This window comes from Bombus pascuorum, chromosome 2, assembly GCF_905332965.1.
Source record: "Bombus pascuorum chromosome 2, iyBomPasc1.1, whole genome shotgun sequence".
Classification (NCBI taxonomy): domain Eukaryota; kingdom Metazoa; phylum Arthropoda; class Insecta; order Hymenoptera; family Apidae; genus Bombus; species Bombus pascuorum.
In genome coordinates, this window is record NC_083489.1 from 6449241 (window position 1) to 6466691 (window position 17451).

At 32.8% G+C, this 17451-nt stretch overlaps 1 protein-coding gene across 2 annotated transcripts in view; it reads left to right on the top strand.

Moving 5' to 3' along the window:
• The window catches only part of LOC132916294 (uncharacterized), an 87672-nt gene that overhangs the window by 17736 nt on the left and 52485 nt on the right, over nt 1-17451 (top strand). The window lies entirely within an intron of this gene.

Genomic DNA, 17451 nt, shown 5'->3' on the forward strand with positions numbered 1-17451 from the left:
TGAGAATTGTTGAATGACTGCGTAGAACGTTAACGTTGACTCGTAGCAGGATCTGGTTGTATAATGAGCTTTTTTGTCACGCAATCAGAAAATTAATGGTCGTTAACTTTTTATACCGTGAACTGAAACATCGTTCTTTGGTCAAGTTTTTAATTTTTTGAAATACATATATATACAGGTATAGGATGTTTCGAAAAATCTCGACAAAGTATTAGATGTGAATTGGACCTATGTATCTGGGTTAATTGCAAGATATGATGTCAAAATTCTTTCGAACACCTGTCCTGACATAGATTATGGAACTGATTCAAAGACACCAGGATTATATTATTATATGATATTTGCATATATGATATAAATCCGTAACATCGATTAAAATATGCTTCTACCTGTATCAACAAACTAAAATAAAGATGTATTTACAGGATATATCATATATTTTGCTTTGGCACATTGAGGTTATGAGTATACGCATATTTTTGCTCCAACTTTCTGATATACCGTGTACATGCGCCGAAGAATGACGATCATTAACATTTTCTTACTTCTGTAAGTGAAACTTGCTGAAGTCGTATGATTCGTCGTTGCTCTCGAAAAAGTCTGTAATCGAGTTGTACGTTGATTAAATACACCCCACTTTTACAGGCAATTTACGTTCGTTTCTTCGCTCTCAATTTCAATTCGATACAAATATGAGTAAGAATGGGGTAGCAAATAAGTCGGTTATAAATATTCGAAATTGAAATTATAGAATGGTTGAGTTACTATTGGAAGAAAATAAGGTGATGTGTTGCTTGTTGATTTTAAACTTCTATATGTATTGCTATGCGATTTGGAAATATGTATATATGTATGTCTGTATATATATGTATATTTAAATCATCATACTTAAATCATCCTTTTTAATTTTATTTTGGTTACTTATTGTTGCACGAATGTATTCTATTACCCTGACATTATATCGAAATTAAATATTTTTTATAACAATGTATGTAACAGTTTTCAACATTATATAAACATTATGTGTTTCTTTTCAGATTTGTATAAATTCAAATGTAGAATGTTGGAGATCCTTTTAAGACTTTTATTAGATTTTAATTAGTCGAAGCAAATAATTATCTACTCGAATAGGAATTAGAGAATTATATCGCAGAGATATAGAATTATCTATCTATATTATTGGATTGATATTGGAATGTTGAAATAGGAGATAGGATCTCAATTCTTGGTAATTCCAATTTTGTGGAAAGTAATATTTAGTTTCTAAGAAGCAACTCTAATAGAATTTAAATAGAAGCTTTTGTACGCTTTTATGAACTTATTTATACATGTTATTCAAATTCCATGGATATATTTTGTGTAACGCGTTGCTTTAATCAAGATCGATGATGAAATTGTTGATTATGTTGCTGGCCATTCACAGAGAATTTTTGAATTCACGATACGTGAGTGAGTGACCAAATGCAGAAGTTCCACTATTACGTGACCAAATTGAGATCCCTTTTCCTTCTATGTAACCCAGGTTGCACCAATAGCATATTCTTACGATTAGAAAGTTCTTGATACAGTATAGCTTTCATTGCATAGATCACATTTATCTATCATGTTTGATGAGTAGGCAATTCTGTAGATCTTACGTTGTATTTGAATGAAATAATTTTATGCAACTGCTTTAAATAAAAATATGAAATATAGCCAAATCTGCTGTAGTATATATAATTTTTTAAAAATTAGGCTAATCTTCCATTTTTCTATTTTTGGTAATCTTTGTAAAATTTTCAACACCTATAGTTAATCACACAAAATTATTACGAGTCTAGAATATTAAAAAATTTATCATATGTATTTATTTTTTAACCTTTACTTAAGAAACAAGTAGTGGAATAACACAGGAAAATTTCGTGTATTTTGAAATAAAGTAACTTACATATTATTTTATTAAACGATAAATGGAATAGAGAAATAGGTATTTGCTTAACAGAAATCAGATACACACTTCTTTGTATTACTTACTATGTTCATTCAGTATTCGATAATGCAAATTATCTGCAGCAGATCGTAAATAAGTGACGATTGCGTCCTGTTAATGCGATCTTGATATTTGTTTAATTAATACATTGAAAAGCAATGATATTCAAATCCTTTTTTGTACCTTTTATTATCCTCGTATGTCAACTTGTCAATATCATGTCCTCGAGCTTGATTGAAAACATATGAGGTCGACACATACGTGTATGTATTTAGTGTCGATGATTATATGCGGTGTTTCACTATCGCATTTGTCTCGACAGTCGTCTCAAAGGACACGTTTCGCGATGTTCGCGTTCTGGATGGTGTAGCCTGCAAGGTACAGAAAGGTAAAAGTTTCACGGTGAATTATAAGTTGTCGAATAATTCTCGCGCGAACACAGGCGCAAACTCGAAACATGCTTTAAAAGATCGAAGTTTCACTACGAGATGCGTAAATTACCTTTAAAATGCGTCGAGCTTGCTGATGTAGTATGTTACGCGCGGAAGATGTATGTATTATGAATTCATCCGCTTTATTTGTATGTTCTTTGTCGCATTTATGTTTTTGCATTGCCACTGTATTTGATTTTACTGCAGCATTTAATATACTAAATGCAAATAGTCGTTATTAAGATAATTTGACGGAAATGAGTATGTATATATATTTATGTTTTCGTGTCAATAATTCTATGCAAAGTATAAACTAAAATCTTTCAGTTTCAAAAAAAAAAAAAAAATTCAACAAATTTGCAAGACAGTAAAATTTATGATTTGCTAATATTTATCAAGAAAATCAAATTAGTGGATACATTGGTGTAATATGATGATTCGCGTATAACATGATCTCCCATATTTTCGCTAATAATCGTGTAGTTGATGCAAAAGGTAATTGACAGGTTTGATAATTCTGATGTGTTTTATACGGAGCTATGTCTTAAGGTTAAGATGTAAAGAAAAGGTCTTGTGACTCCATAGGGAAGGGAAGCTAAAAAAAATTGGACAAATAAATTAGATAGTTTCTATAAGTATAGGTGTCTATTGCTAATTATTTCTGAAAATATTTAGCATAGTAATATGCTCGAATGTAGTAATAATTTTAGAAAATTGTCGTAAAATCTCTAAAATTATGTTGTATCAATGTAAGTACTTATCTGTAAATTCCTCTGCCTTCAATTGCTAGGAATATTTAATACATAAAATATATTAGCACGAAGCAACATGAAATCATAAAATAACATTTACTCCTGAAATTATGATTCTTTAAAATCTCTACATTTATGAAGAGATAAGTACCTACCTACGTATAAAACATAGTGAAATCTCGTTCAATGTGTACTATAGAGCATGTTAATTTTAAATCAAATATCTAACTTATTTCCGCTACTGTCGAAGGTAAGAAAAAAATGACTAGTGTGCAACTATTTATCTTTCTACTTTAATTTTATTAGATCTATCGTATGAAAGTCAAGGAAAGGCGCGAAACGGTATTCCTGCGTTTATGTTTCCCTTGTTTTTCGTAGATAAGTTTCAACAAAATTAGAGTTTAAACATCTTGCAAAATAAGTATTTTTACTCGAAGAAACTGTCTAGACGACCGCCACAGAACTTTCTTTCTATCACCACCATATTCATGTCTTTAAATCCTCAAAATCATAAATCCTTAATCATTTTTTCTTCCCCTCAATAGTATTGAAGATAATTTAAATGTTCAATTTAAAAATGGCACCTTATATAATAGATTCTTTTCTAAAACGAATTTTCGACATATTTATTTAAACTAATGAAATTTAATTAATGTCGCGATCTTCGATGATTCTAATAATTACGGGCCACAGCCAATTGAATCGGAAAATATTGGAGCGAATGCGTTCTTGTTTGAAGAACCAACGTTTAATAAAACGTAGGTGGAAACAATAGGTAGATATTTAATAAATGACCGGTTTGGCGAATGACCACCTATGATTCAGGTTTTTATCGAGGGAGGTCGTTAGAGCGACTCGTTTGCAATTGGCGTTTTAATCGCGGTTACTCGATTCTCATCGACGATGCAGTTTGCGCACGGTGCGTTTGTGTATACGGATTAACGTTTTCGTTTCGTTTCTCATATTTAATTTCCTATTTAATTATTCGCCGTACAGTGAGTCGAGGGAGTTGATCGTAAGTGGATTTAGAAAGTTGCGAAATTTACTTCAGTCATTTGATTAGACAGTTAAAATTCTACTTGCGGTGTAAACTTATAGAAATTTGAAATTTATTTTCATATATTTGTTACTTTCTATGAATCGAATGTATAGATAAATTTTCCAAACTTGAACGTAAATTAGCAGTTTTAGATCTTAAACCAGCACGATGATTGTTAGATGACACGTTTCTATGGTTTTTCGGATTTTACTCGTGTTTTTTATTAATGCATAGCACTTTGAGCACCTCACGACTATTAGTTAAGAGTTGTTCCATGATTGGTTGAATCTTTATTCGAATATTTTATCGACTTTTTGTTGAATTCAATGCCTGTTAAATATTAAGCTCTTCAATTTGTACGAGTTAGTTTCAAGTTATACATCAGTTTCAATCTTGTTCCTGTACTTGATAAGATTTGATCGAGTTTCAAACTTTCTTAGTTCAAACAAGCTATTAAAGACTTTCTTACTAAACCAGTGTTCTCGAAGTTAATCCAGTGTTTGGTTGACTTCCTAGGCTTTCATTACGATTTGGTACCTCTATTTTCTTCCGGGACATTTATTATTTCTATTTACGTTACAGACCATCTGTGCAAATAAAAACGCCAAGCCGATTAACCGTTATCATTCCAGGGTATTATCTGTGATGGAGTTTAGCAATTATTTCTATGAAATAGTTTTAGCGTGTTCTTTCACCAAATTGTCAAAGATTAAATTCTTCATTCCATCATATTAGATAACATATTTATAAAACATATTAGCATATTAAAATTAACTTAATATTTATTAAATAGATTCTATCTTATCGTTTTCCAAGTTATTAAATCGAGTCGTGACAATGCAAACCATTATTTCCCATGTAAAAATTAAAACCTAAATTAGATCATACAATTTAATTCGATATATCTATGAGTAAGATGAGTAAATACAAGGCAGAAAGTACTAAATCTCAGAATCAACTGAATCATCCTAGAATCGTCGAAACATATTTTTATAGACTTCCTCATAATCTATTACGTAAATGCACAAACAAGTTTCGAGGTCATAGTTTAAAAACAAGCCATTAGATGTTTGCTCATAATTAACCTTCGTAACAGCTACATTTTTCATTCCTGGAAGATGTCTTCGAACGACAACAGCAGCTCCAAACGAGGAAGAATTGGTTCAAATCCATGGAACGTACGTACCAGAAATTAGCGAAATTTTCGCGCTAGAACGTCTCGATGGAATTCTTGGATTCGCCAAACCGAACGCGCGAATGAATAGACGGAAGGAAGTTACGCTCGTTGAGTTTGTTCTCTGCCGTCTTGACGGATTTGTATGCAGTGGGAAGGTAACAGGACATCGTAGAGAATCATGGTTCTCTTTTCCATTGGCATCGCTTCGCGAATCCCTCGGCGAAGAACGTCGGACTAATTATTCCGGAGCGCGGGAAATTCGGCTGCAGTCTTGTTTGAGGTTTTCTTCGGTTGACTTAACGCTTGGGAAGCTGACGCCGCCGTTCGCCAGATTTCGAACGTCGAAACGACTGGAAAAATTTGCATTTCGAGCTCGTAGTCACGTAGCAGTTACGATTGCTCCGATTTTATTCCGGTGTTCCTCCCCGGAACATCGGAACCAAGTATTCGCTGTGTAGAAAGGATAGAATTGGGGTGGAAAATTCGCTTCATCTGAGTAATCAAGCTATTGCGTTCATGCAAACGTTAAACGAACTTTGAGACATTGCAAAGTGGTTGGTTGATAAAATAGCCAATAAAGGGGATGTTTAATGTATCGTGTTCTCAATAGAGTTTTTATATTAATTACTAGATTGTATTTTAGATATGTATTTTCTTTTAAAGGGATATGAATATTGGTTTTTTCAAGGGGATGTTAAATACTTCTATCTGTAGTCTTGTTAATATATTTGTTAATCGTTAAGAATCTTGTTAGACAGAAGTTAAACATTAAGTTAAACGTTGTTTATAATTCCTTGTAATCGTATCAAATATACAGAATTTTAGATACGAAGAGTAAACTGCATGTTTTTGTAAAATCGCTTTTCGATTTTTCTAAACATTTTCTTAGCTTCTTGCTGCAATAAGAGATTGATTAAAGGAAATTTTTTAATCAAGCATTTGATTATTCGAACAATATTGTTTGGGGACATTAACTTATTGTTTGCTAAATATTCTCGTGTTAAAATGAAAGATATTAACAAGATTCTCAGGATATTGAAATTCTCCTGTGGGTATCAATTGAAAGAAAACAAAATTATTCCTCGGCAATTCGTAAAGGATTTATTGTTACCAGAACTGCTCCAATTTTACTGAAATTCAACTTGATACATTTTTCATCGTTTAGCATGCTAGAAGTTTGTTACAGCACTATTACAGTAGTTACAAAATATATTACATGTAATACTTTATACGATAATGTTACAAAGCATGACACTCGTGTCGTAAATTACAGATAATAGTTGATAAAATTTGATAACTGTATAATCAACAAAATTTAAGTCCCAAACATATATATATATATATATATATATTTTTTGTTTAATATAAATCTTCTAAGTATATTTTACAGAATGATAAAGCGATCTGTGCTTTGGAATTTGAGCACCGCTGTGTAACAGAGTAGGGTTACATCATGATACGTTCGTACACGTCATTTTATTTTTAAGAAATAATGCGAGCATTTTTCGTGTAAGCAATATCGTCGAAGGAAGAAACTTGATCGGCTGCGTGATAGATTCAGCAAATGAAACAGATCGAACATTGATGCTTCTTCTGCTTACGAATTCAGAATTTTCTGCTTGTCTACTTATACGTAACGAACAATGACAAAGAGAGATATCTGTAGATTTTACAGATGCGAACGGTTTCTTCCGGAAAAGAAGATTAAATCTGTACGTATTTTTCGTGTTGCAATATATTTTATAGAAAATGTAGACTTGTTATATCACAAAATTATTCCAACTAATTTTTACATACTTTGAGCATCTGTATCTATGTTGCTATTATTCTATTCTTCCTCTGAATCGAATTACCATCTTTGTAGGTATCAAACAAAAAGAAAACGAAAAAAGTGTAATTTGGAGAATTTGTTCTGTGGGAAAATGTGCATTATATGAAGCAGAGAAATGTTTATTGTTCTGTAATTTATTATTTTAAAATGAAGAGATATTTCGTTATTTTCTGGAAACAGAGATGATTCGGTATTTTGCATTTTTACGCTTTCCAAATCGTAAAATTCAGTTACTGCGAGCTTCACTACCGCGCACTCGGAATTAAATGCAGCTTTAACGTTCATTTGATTCTGGCAAGTCGCATTGAGTTGATCAAGCAAGGTTGAATATATTTCTTATTAATATACTATACCATGTAGAATGTATCTATTGCTATTGATCTGTCAGTATTTATTTCATCGGTTTAATGATCTCAATCTTAATATATTAAGTATAATAATACGTAAGTAATGATAATATGAGTAATATTAATTTATTAGTGCATTAATGTAATACGAATAATAATAATTTTGAAAAAATCATAGTTTAGATCTTCGGTCAAGTTTCTTTAAATTTATGTTTTTTCGTATTCTTTCAAAACTATACGCATTTTCTTATTTAACCAATTTCGTGTACTCCTAAGACCACCACTACTTCTAATTATGTTTTCGTATATTTCTTTTTTATCTAAATTCTTAAATATGGGAATTTTTGTGCTACTTAACGCGAAAATATGTCGATTCGCGTATTTTTTTTTTTTTGGCTGGCAACGTCAAATTTATCCTCGAACAAACAAAACATTCAACCGTTTTGAAATACTGCAGTTTTCAGTCTGTTTTTGAAAGGGACGAAACAAGCCATTTGAAGCACCAAACGCGCATCGTTGTTTACGACCAAAATAGACTGTCGTCGCGGAGAAAATAACAGTTATAATGTCGACTTTACCATGGTGTGTTGAACACCGCGGAAAATAGGAATTGAATGAACTGATAATAGGAAGCAAATAGGAGCCAATTGTTTTCGTGATTAGAACCGGGATCCAAACGAAAGAGGAAAAAACAGACATTTGTTACATGAAACGGCGAATGAAAATTTTCTAAAGCGAAAATTCAAGCGGGAAACAGTAAATTAAAGAGACTCTTTTGTTCTAAAACGTTGGTAGAAATAGCGTTACAAGTATTTTTGCCACAATATCATATTTAAAAAGATTTCATACATAGATTTAAAAATTATTCCTAGCAATTTCATTTGTTGCATGGTTATTAGAATATAAACATAAAGCAATAATGAATAAAACATTAAACAAAATTTAATCAAATTCAGAATACTAATGACCAACAGAGATTTTGAAATATATATTTAAATAATAAATAATTTCAAGTCTATCTTCTTATCCTTCACCCATATACATATATGCGTACATACCCATGTTCATCTACATATACTCGTATACTAAATCTCGGAGAACATATATCACAGCCAGTCATAAACTCACATCCCAGTATCATTTGCATAACGATAAATGATTTAAAAATTACATCTTTGAAATTAGTATAAAAACTGAAAAAATGAAAGTTGGAAGGAGAGATTTATTCAAACTGGTATATAAGTATCGCGTGGAAATTGTGTTAAATACACGTTAGCCGTGCGTAACTTGTACTGTAAATCAACAATCATCCGAAGTTTCCAATTATCGTTCATTCAAAACACAACTCGGTTCTGTAACTTTAATTCGTGACAAACACACACTGCGTAGTTATCTTATCCGTACGCTACGGGCAAGTTCACAACTCGTGACACTAACGACGTGCAATATCAAATTCGTTGTTCAATATTTTAAACAACCACGAAATATTACGTCTATTTGAAAATTTTTCGAATTAAAATAAACTGAAACATAAAGTTCATTTAAACATCTTTCGAATGGAATTAGAATTCTAGGAGATAGAATTTTGCCGACTAAATTTTGCGAAATGATAAATGATACGTGAATACTCTTTGTTAGAATATGAACGCACCAAAGGAAGTAATACTAAAGTCATTAGAAAATAGAGGAATATAGAAACAAGGAATGTACGCGTGCAAATTTAAATTGATTGTGAAGGATGCATGTATAAGCAAGAGTTAACGTCTTTGTACCCGCGAACGAAATATTCCGCGTTGCACTGTCGTTCATACGTTATGGATGATTTATCTCGTGTGTTTGGTTTCCACTGTTTGCTCTATTTCGCCTAGAAGAAAATAGCGTTTCATCTGTTCACGCTCGTTGATAATGGTATTTTGTAAAATTGATATTTCTTAAACCCATGAAAGACATGTTATGGACGAGATATTTGGTATCTTATCTTCAATAATGAAATAGTAGAATTTAAATAAAAATATAAATTGTACAATTGTACAACAATGCAAAATTCTTTTCCTCGATTCTAGTATTCTTGCATTATTCACTTTTTCGCGACAATGAGATATGCTGTATTTTATATCTACGTATTTCGAAATAATATTCATAAATCCAAAAGAATTAAGAATGCAAGAAGAGAGAAGAATTAAGAGATTATTTCGTAGAAGATTTCACACATTAAAAAGCTATCTGTGACCCAATTTCTCAAGGATAAAATGAAAGCAACCCATCTCCGTTGAGCAAGTATGATCAGAGCTCCGTTTACAGTCGCCTTTAAAGCACAAGATACCACATTGTCACAAGCAAATCGTGCCAATTCGAAGTTCTGCGTGCGTATGCATGCATTTACGTGCTCTATGTAGCCGTGTGTGCACTGCGCGGAATTACTGTCGTCGGTTTATCCGTTTTGTCTTTGACGCGTAATACATACTAAGCCGAACTTGAGACAGTCAGATAGACAGACAGACAGACAATCGTGTTCGTCGGATCGCGTACGGTCGACGTTAGTGTATTTGGAGCAAACCTGAATTGCTGTACTCGCTCAGTCTCCAAATACATAGTGTATCCTGTTTTACAGAAATGCAACAGTTACATTTTCTACAGAAATTAGCCGGAGAGCTCGCTTCTTGGAATAATAGCGGAATTTCATTTGGAATTTAATAAATGTTGCTTGTTTCGTTAACTCTACGATTTCATTGAAATGCTTCCCTCCTTTTTTTTGGAGATTTTCTTTGCGATGCATGTGCACATTTCTGGTATATTACACTTGTAGCTGGATTTCTGTTTCCCTTAATTCGTTAAATAACAATTCGAAAACGTAATGTTACACGTGTTGATTTTAATCAGCGGAACTCACACTGTGATTGTGAAAAGGAATTCGAAGAATTTGGATCTGGATCTTAGAATTTTATAAAATTCAAAGAAATTAAAGTATTTTGTACCATCAGAATAAATTACTTGCTTTCAAATTATATACGGAACATGTTACGCCTTTGATTTCTGTAGTAGACTTCTATCTATTATTTCAATACGTTTGCCGTACCTTAACAAAGTAGTAACTTACTTTATTTACGTTTTTCTTAACACTTAGCCAACCGCTCGCGCCACAGCAACCTATACGCTCTCCACCGCGCATTTTTCCAAGCATCGAGGACTAATATTCACTATTTAAGAAACAAAGAAGTCAAAAAATTATTTAAATGGTTAATTATATTTCGCGCTAATGATCTTATTTAACGATTTCATATATTATTTATACAAAACATCAAATTAAAAGTATATAATGAAAGCATAAAAAATATAGGTAAAATTAAAAATATTCAAAGATGAAGGCTAAAGATGAATAACACGACTTGAAGGTGGAATTAAAAATTCATAATAGATTTTAATATCTTTTTACAGTGTGGTATCGTTCGATTATAACTTTATTTAATCATAATTGATAGTGTAACTTTTTAATCAATTTCAACACCGCTAAATTGGTGTATTTTATTATATACTGTATTTTATAAAAGCAGGAAAAGTGGCGCAATTAATTGGGAATAATTCTAGGTAAACGATAATAGATAATAATAACAAACAAAAGGAAAACGCGTTGCTAAAGTCAAAAAGGGAGATCTCCCTGTCCGGTCACGCAGCGATGTTCTTCACAGAGGGGAGATCTCCCTATTCGGTTGGTTAAATGTTAATAATGTTGCACATTATTTTATCGTATTTTTAATCGATTAATAAGCAGGAAATGACTTCTGAACGTATTAAGAGTCATGAAATAGACTATCGTGACTTTAATTTCTTTGAATTGTATAAAATTCTAGAATATAAGTGAAAGAAATATCGATGAAAAAATATGAAAGCAAACCTTGAAATTTCCTTTCATGGTCATAAGGTGAACAAGTACAATTTGATAATGCAAATCAATTAAAAAAATTGCAGGTGTATCGAGTTAGTTTACTTATCCTTCTTCGCTTTCTGTACTTTTATGATGGTACAAAAAGATACATGTATGTAATAGAAAAGCATAGCATTAGTATCGATAAGGCAAACCTGCATAATGTAATTATACTATTATAAAAGATATGAAAAATATTATAAAGCAGATTCAGTTCAGTTTCTTTCAAACTTTAATACAAAGCTGATTTCGCTTGGTTGAATTTTCGTAGATAAAATTTCATTTGTAAAGAGAATCTCTTAAACGTTGCTTCAGATATTTAATTCTAGCAGTTGTCATACTTTGATTTTGTCGTTCCTTTGAGTTTGTTTCATACTTCATTAGAGTAATACTTGTCTAATAAATCATATTGAACTTATTGCATGTCAAAGAATTATGTAAGATATATTTTTGAATTTTAAACAGCCATACTTATCGATGTGCACATAAACTGAGTATGAAATAATTGTCAGAAATAGATTAGCATAACATTGACTAACATTAATAGGTTCTGAATGATATTTATTTTGTGTTTCAAGATTTTATTGTTTAAAATAATAGTAGAATTATTGTATGAAATATCAAAGAAATTATCTATATTCTGTAATACGTAATTTTCAATTTCCTGTTGCAAAATAGCGTTCACTTTATTACTGCATAATTAGTTCGTGTGGTCATTGAATTGCAATAATAATGACGCTAGGTATTGTTCCTCTTAATTATTATCATAATTATTACGATTACCTTTTTTTTTTTTATTGTCAAGCTTTGTATCATTATTGCTCTTATTACTCTTAGTAATATCATTTGGAATAATTCGAAGCGAACAGATTTACATATATATTATTTAGGTTGATTTATTTTTCCATTAGTATCGTTACGTACATTTTCTAATCCATTATTCGTGTATTTTGAAAAGATTTTGCTCTGAAACTATAATTTTATTCAACATTTTTTATACATATTGTGTAAGATGTAATTGTAAGATAGAAAACGTATAGGTGACGCAAGATCATGCATAATCCCAATTACATGCTGATTATCATCGTAATGTATGTAAAATATTTTTCTTTTTTTTTGCAAACAAGCAATAAATTACTCGTAACATACACAATATATTCACGTTTTAAGATCAAATGTCTTTATGGATCGATCGACAATACTCGATAATATATTGTTTCTACTTATTACAAATATGTCACTGTTACGTCGTTCGACATGCCATTATTAGAGCACGTAATGAATTTTAATGACCCGCCGACCAATCGGTATAATGCTACATACAAATTACTTGCTTTCGATTAATTCATTATCATCATAATCATATCCATATTCCATTTTTCTAGCTATTCGCGCAAACACATTTTCAACCCCCTTAAACATCAACCCTTCCTTATCATTCGGTCACTGTCAATCCATTAGCATCGTGAACATACACGTGGATGTTTATACACTTATGAGAAACGCGAAGGTGTAAAAATGCACAAAGTACACGTTATACGTATACATACACACATATATATAATTATTAGAAATATGACAGATACTTATTTCTCACAATAGCGAAGGAAACAAATCTCTACTTAGGATTCTTACCTGGGCGTCAGAGAAACATAAATTTCCACACATGAACATCCACACTCAACTGCCAAAATATTTCAATTTCGTCTGTCTTCTCGCACGAACGCCATTTCCATCCTCGAAACATCAAGCCTCCCTTGTTTCATGTGCTTCATATGATACTACAGGAATTTCAACGTCAAAGATGTCCATTCTCGCACCCGAAACAACCTAACACCTTGTGTGCAGAGAGCAAGAGCGAGAGGAAGGGAGAGTGCGTTGGAACGCTAACCAGAGGGTGCGCGCCACCCGAGTCACGAAATTAACTAATGCTTGCTCGCATAATGCGCTCGTAATTTTCGCCTCTCTGAGAGCGTTATAACGTTGTGCTCGCTTTAAAACGGAACCTGGACTTTATGGGGGCCGTCGACGAAACGCGTACACGTGTACAGCGCATAGGAAAAGCATGGCAGAGGAGGGTTGTTCGTGATGAAACTAGAGAGCAGAGAATATCGGTCGATCGGTGGCGCGCGAACGGTGACAAAACGTGCGGCGATTGTCGTCCTCGTTTTTCAAGTTTCCCCAGTTTCGTTTTCGTCGCTTTCCGCTTTCGTTCTTTTTCATTGTGGGCTAGACTGATCAGATTTTACGCCGGAAATAGACTATTTTTGACCGGGACGTCGAATCGACAGCTCTCAGTTCGTTTATTCCAGACCGAATTTCGCTTGACTTGCTTCGTGATATACAATAGCACGATATAGACTATGGAAGTCTCCTGGTTGCGCGTACGCTGTGTAAATTGTATAACGCGTAATTGTTTAGCATTGTTGTGTACGCCAGTTATGTGCCCTCGATGGAAGATTAATGGGGGTGAAGAGTATTTAATTAGATATGGGTAGAGAAGGTTAATACAGGGGTGTTTGCGATGGTACTGCATTTCCATATAATTTAATAGAAACATGTGCATGAATATTTAGGTGAATTTCATTCGTGCAAAACGAAATGTTGTTTACGAAGTATAATGTTTGTCGTTAAAATAAATTGACCGATAAAGCTAAAGAATATGTGGAATTATAGAATGAGATAGAATTAGTTGCAAAGTAGAAGGTGAGCTAAATTAAAAAGATAGATTAGCTGCCTTTCTGTAGAAATTATGTAGCTTTAAAATGATAAAACAAGTGAAAATACGATAGCCTATAGTAAATATATATCTTATTTGCAGAAGGAAAATATTAAGGTGAAACGCGAAATCTCCCAAAACCTTGAGATCGTGTAAAAAAATGTTGAAAGTTTAAAATCAAATTTATATCATAAAACTATAAAGGGAATTTTTATATATAAAAATACTTATTTTTCTGGATTTACCAGTTCATTGTAACACTTCATATTGTTCGAAATACGAATGTACGTCGATTATCGTTGAAACGCAGATGACAGAAAACGTAGAAATTGAAGACGGTCGTCTGGTAGTGATGCTTATAGCGAGATATTTGCATAGAAGAGAGGCGAATGATGGATAATTTGAGTGGGCTGGTTGAAATTGAAATTAATTAAGTTCTGACTTTTCACGTTGACTTCGTATCCTATTAACGATGCTACTACTATTTTAAGCAGAGTACTTTATTCGTAATCCAGAAGCAATTTCCATTCGATTTTCATAATTGGATCAAGATCTTAAATGGGAATGGATATTGAATAATATCTATCTTTTGTTCTTATGTAACAAAGATAGAACGTAGTTACCTGTTTGTAAGATGTTTTATTCCTGTTAAGCATGAAATAAAACAGGATTTTAATAAATAATTTTATTTCGCGCATGAGAAATATAAAAACTCTTTGGATGAACTGTGATTGAAAATTCATAGCAGTTGTACATTCATTTACAGTTGCAGTTGTACGTATTTACTACAGTAATTAAAGAACCTACGAAATATATGAACAGCATAATTATTACCAGATCGTAGATTTGTATATATTTATGGAAAATTTAAAGGTGCAATTTAATAATGTAAATTCACGTAATAAGCGTAATAAAAAATATACGAAATATCCATAAATAACCATAAATCTTCTTCTTAGGTTTCGTTTCTTTGTTAAGCCCTTCTTAATAATAGCTTAATTATTCGAAATATGTTTGTTTCAACGCTAGGAAGACGAACAATGTTTTGTAGCAAAAAAGAAAAACATAAATCTATCGCAACTTTCATTTCTCGATTTACACAAGCTGAAAAATAAATATTGTTGAAGCTTCGTAGAATACCAGAGGGAAATAATTGGCTCGTATTTCCGGTGAAGTCCATCTCGAAACGCAATGTATAGGTAGCTCATACTCATATATTCGATATTTTGCGGTTACTCTTCTCTGGTCCGTTCTTCTTGGGAATACCGGTTCATTTTCCCCAATTATAAGTTTTGGTACCTATTTCCCTCGTGCACATTGGTCAAAATCAACCTTGATACAATAAAGAGAAGCTGGATTAAGGACAGACATGATTTAATTTGTTAGGTCCAATTTCATTCCAACTTACAATCATTGAAGTATAGAGTAATTAGTGTCGTTGTGGGGAAAAGTTTTCACGTTGAAGTTGCCTCGAACGTGCATGTTCTCGCATACGTTAATACATTTTTATGGATACGTACTACGTTGAAGTGCAATTCTCCTTGCATCAGGCATCAAGATTTTAATTAATGTTACCTTTTCATTATGCCATTATCTTCTTTTTTATTTTTTTTCTTCGCCATATGTGTTTTAGAAATAACATCCTAATTTTATTTCGAAGCAAGTTGTTCTTCTGTTTTTTACTTGTTCCTACCTTTCGCTGTACTTGATAACTTGATATTAAAATCATAAAATGTGTTATATTTTTTTACTCCTGGCTACCTTTTAATTTTATCTCCAAACAGACATTTCTAACTCTAAGAATAGAATTTAGTAGAAACATTGGCAGTCTTAAATAGGTATTTTAATAATTTATTTATACTAAATTACACGATACGATTAATAATAATAAAATTCTAAGATTCTTCTTTTACTCCATCTATCAGCGTTTCGAATACTATACGAAAGTAGAACAGAATAAAAGATTTAGCTACGCTGTTTCTAAAGATTGTTTGTAACGAACATTAATCACTACCTTCTTCCATCTTTTTAGCCGCTTCATTTTAACTCGATCGCATTACGCCCAAGATAATTACTCCCGGTGCGGAGTCGGCGTTCCTATACAGATCCGGCGTAGCCCGTGGTTCCTCCTCCCCTAGCGATAATCGAACGATAATCGAGAATCAATTTCACCCCTTCCAATCTCGTCCCCCGAGCGTACGTTGTCGACGCGAGGTTTCCAAAAAGATAGGTGGATTAATGACGTCGGCAGACATCGGAAATTATCGAGCAGCCGAGGAAAAAGGGGAGGAAGGTAGAACCGAACTCCATCGTGTCGCTCGTGCCTCCACAAATATACCATCACTGGGCCCATTCGATACCTTCTGCTAGATTTTCCACTGGATTCCTCGTTTCTTCCTTCCGTTCTCGTTTCTCTGCTTCTCTTCTTCCTTTTTCTCCTCGGGTCGAGAGACTGTCGGCTCTGGCAAACATTAATTCCACAGGCCGCGAAGGATGAAGCACCGCCTCGGCGCACGATCATTAAAATAACGAGTGAAAGGATCCTCGAGAGAGAGGCCAACCCTCGAATGTGGACGCCACACTCTCGAGAGTAGCCGGGTTAAACTTGAGCAGAGCGAACTTGGCTTGTATCGTTAAAGCGGGTAGTTTTAGAAGAGCCGCGGATATTATATACACGGGGAGTGTAATAAAGGGGTGGTTCGGTTAATCTCATCCAGTGGATCGTTGAGAAAGACAGGGACGAATATATTAAATCACGCAATGAATTGTTGTTTGTGAAAAATACACTGCGTCTCATAATTATTCTTCTTATTATTTTCTTTGCAATTATTAATCGTAATTCTTGCCTATCGGCTTACGTCATATTCACTTATCACTATCTTACGTACTAATATTCTACTATATTATATTTTCTTATCTGATTAAACACACCTACATTGCTTTTATAATTATTGCACTTCCTCTTTGGCACTTTCTCTTCTGCTTTCTGCTAACTATAGCCACTGCGTCTCATAATTATAAAACCACTAAAAGAATCACTTATTTTCAGAAATATTTACGACAGGTTGAAAATCACAATGGTTAAGCTAAGACTGAGAATTTTGATTTGGCTACGTATTTCAACTTTTAAGAGTGTCATAGATTTAATCTTGTAATTAATTAAGCTTCATTCTTTGCCGCGATATGTTTTTCATGACCTCGGGAAGTTAAATGAATTTTTCATTATGCTAAACACAGAATATCATCTTTATGAAAAACAATAGT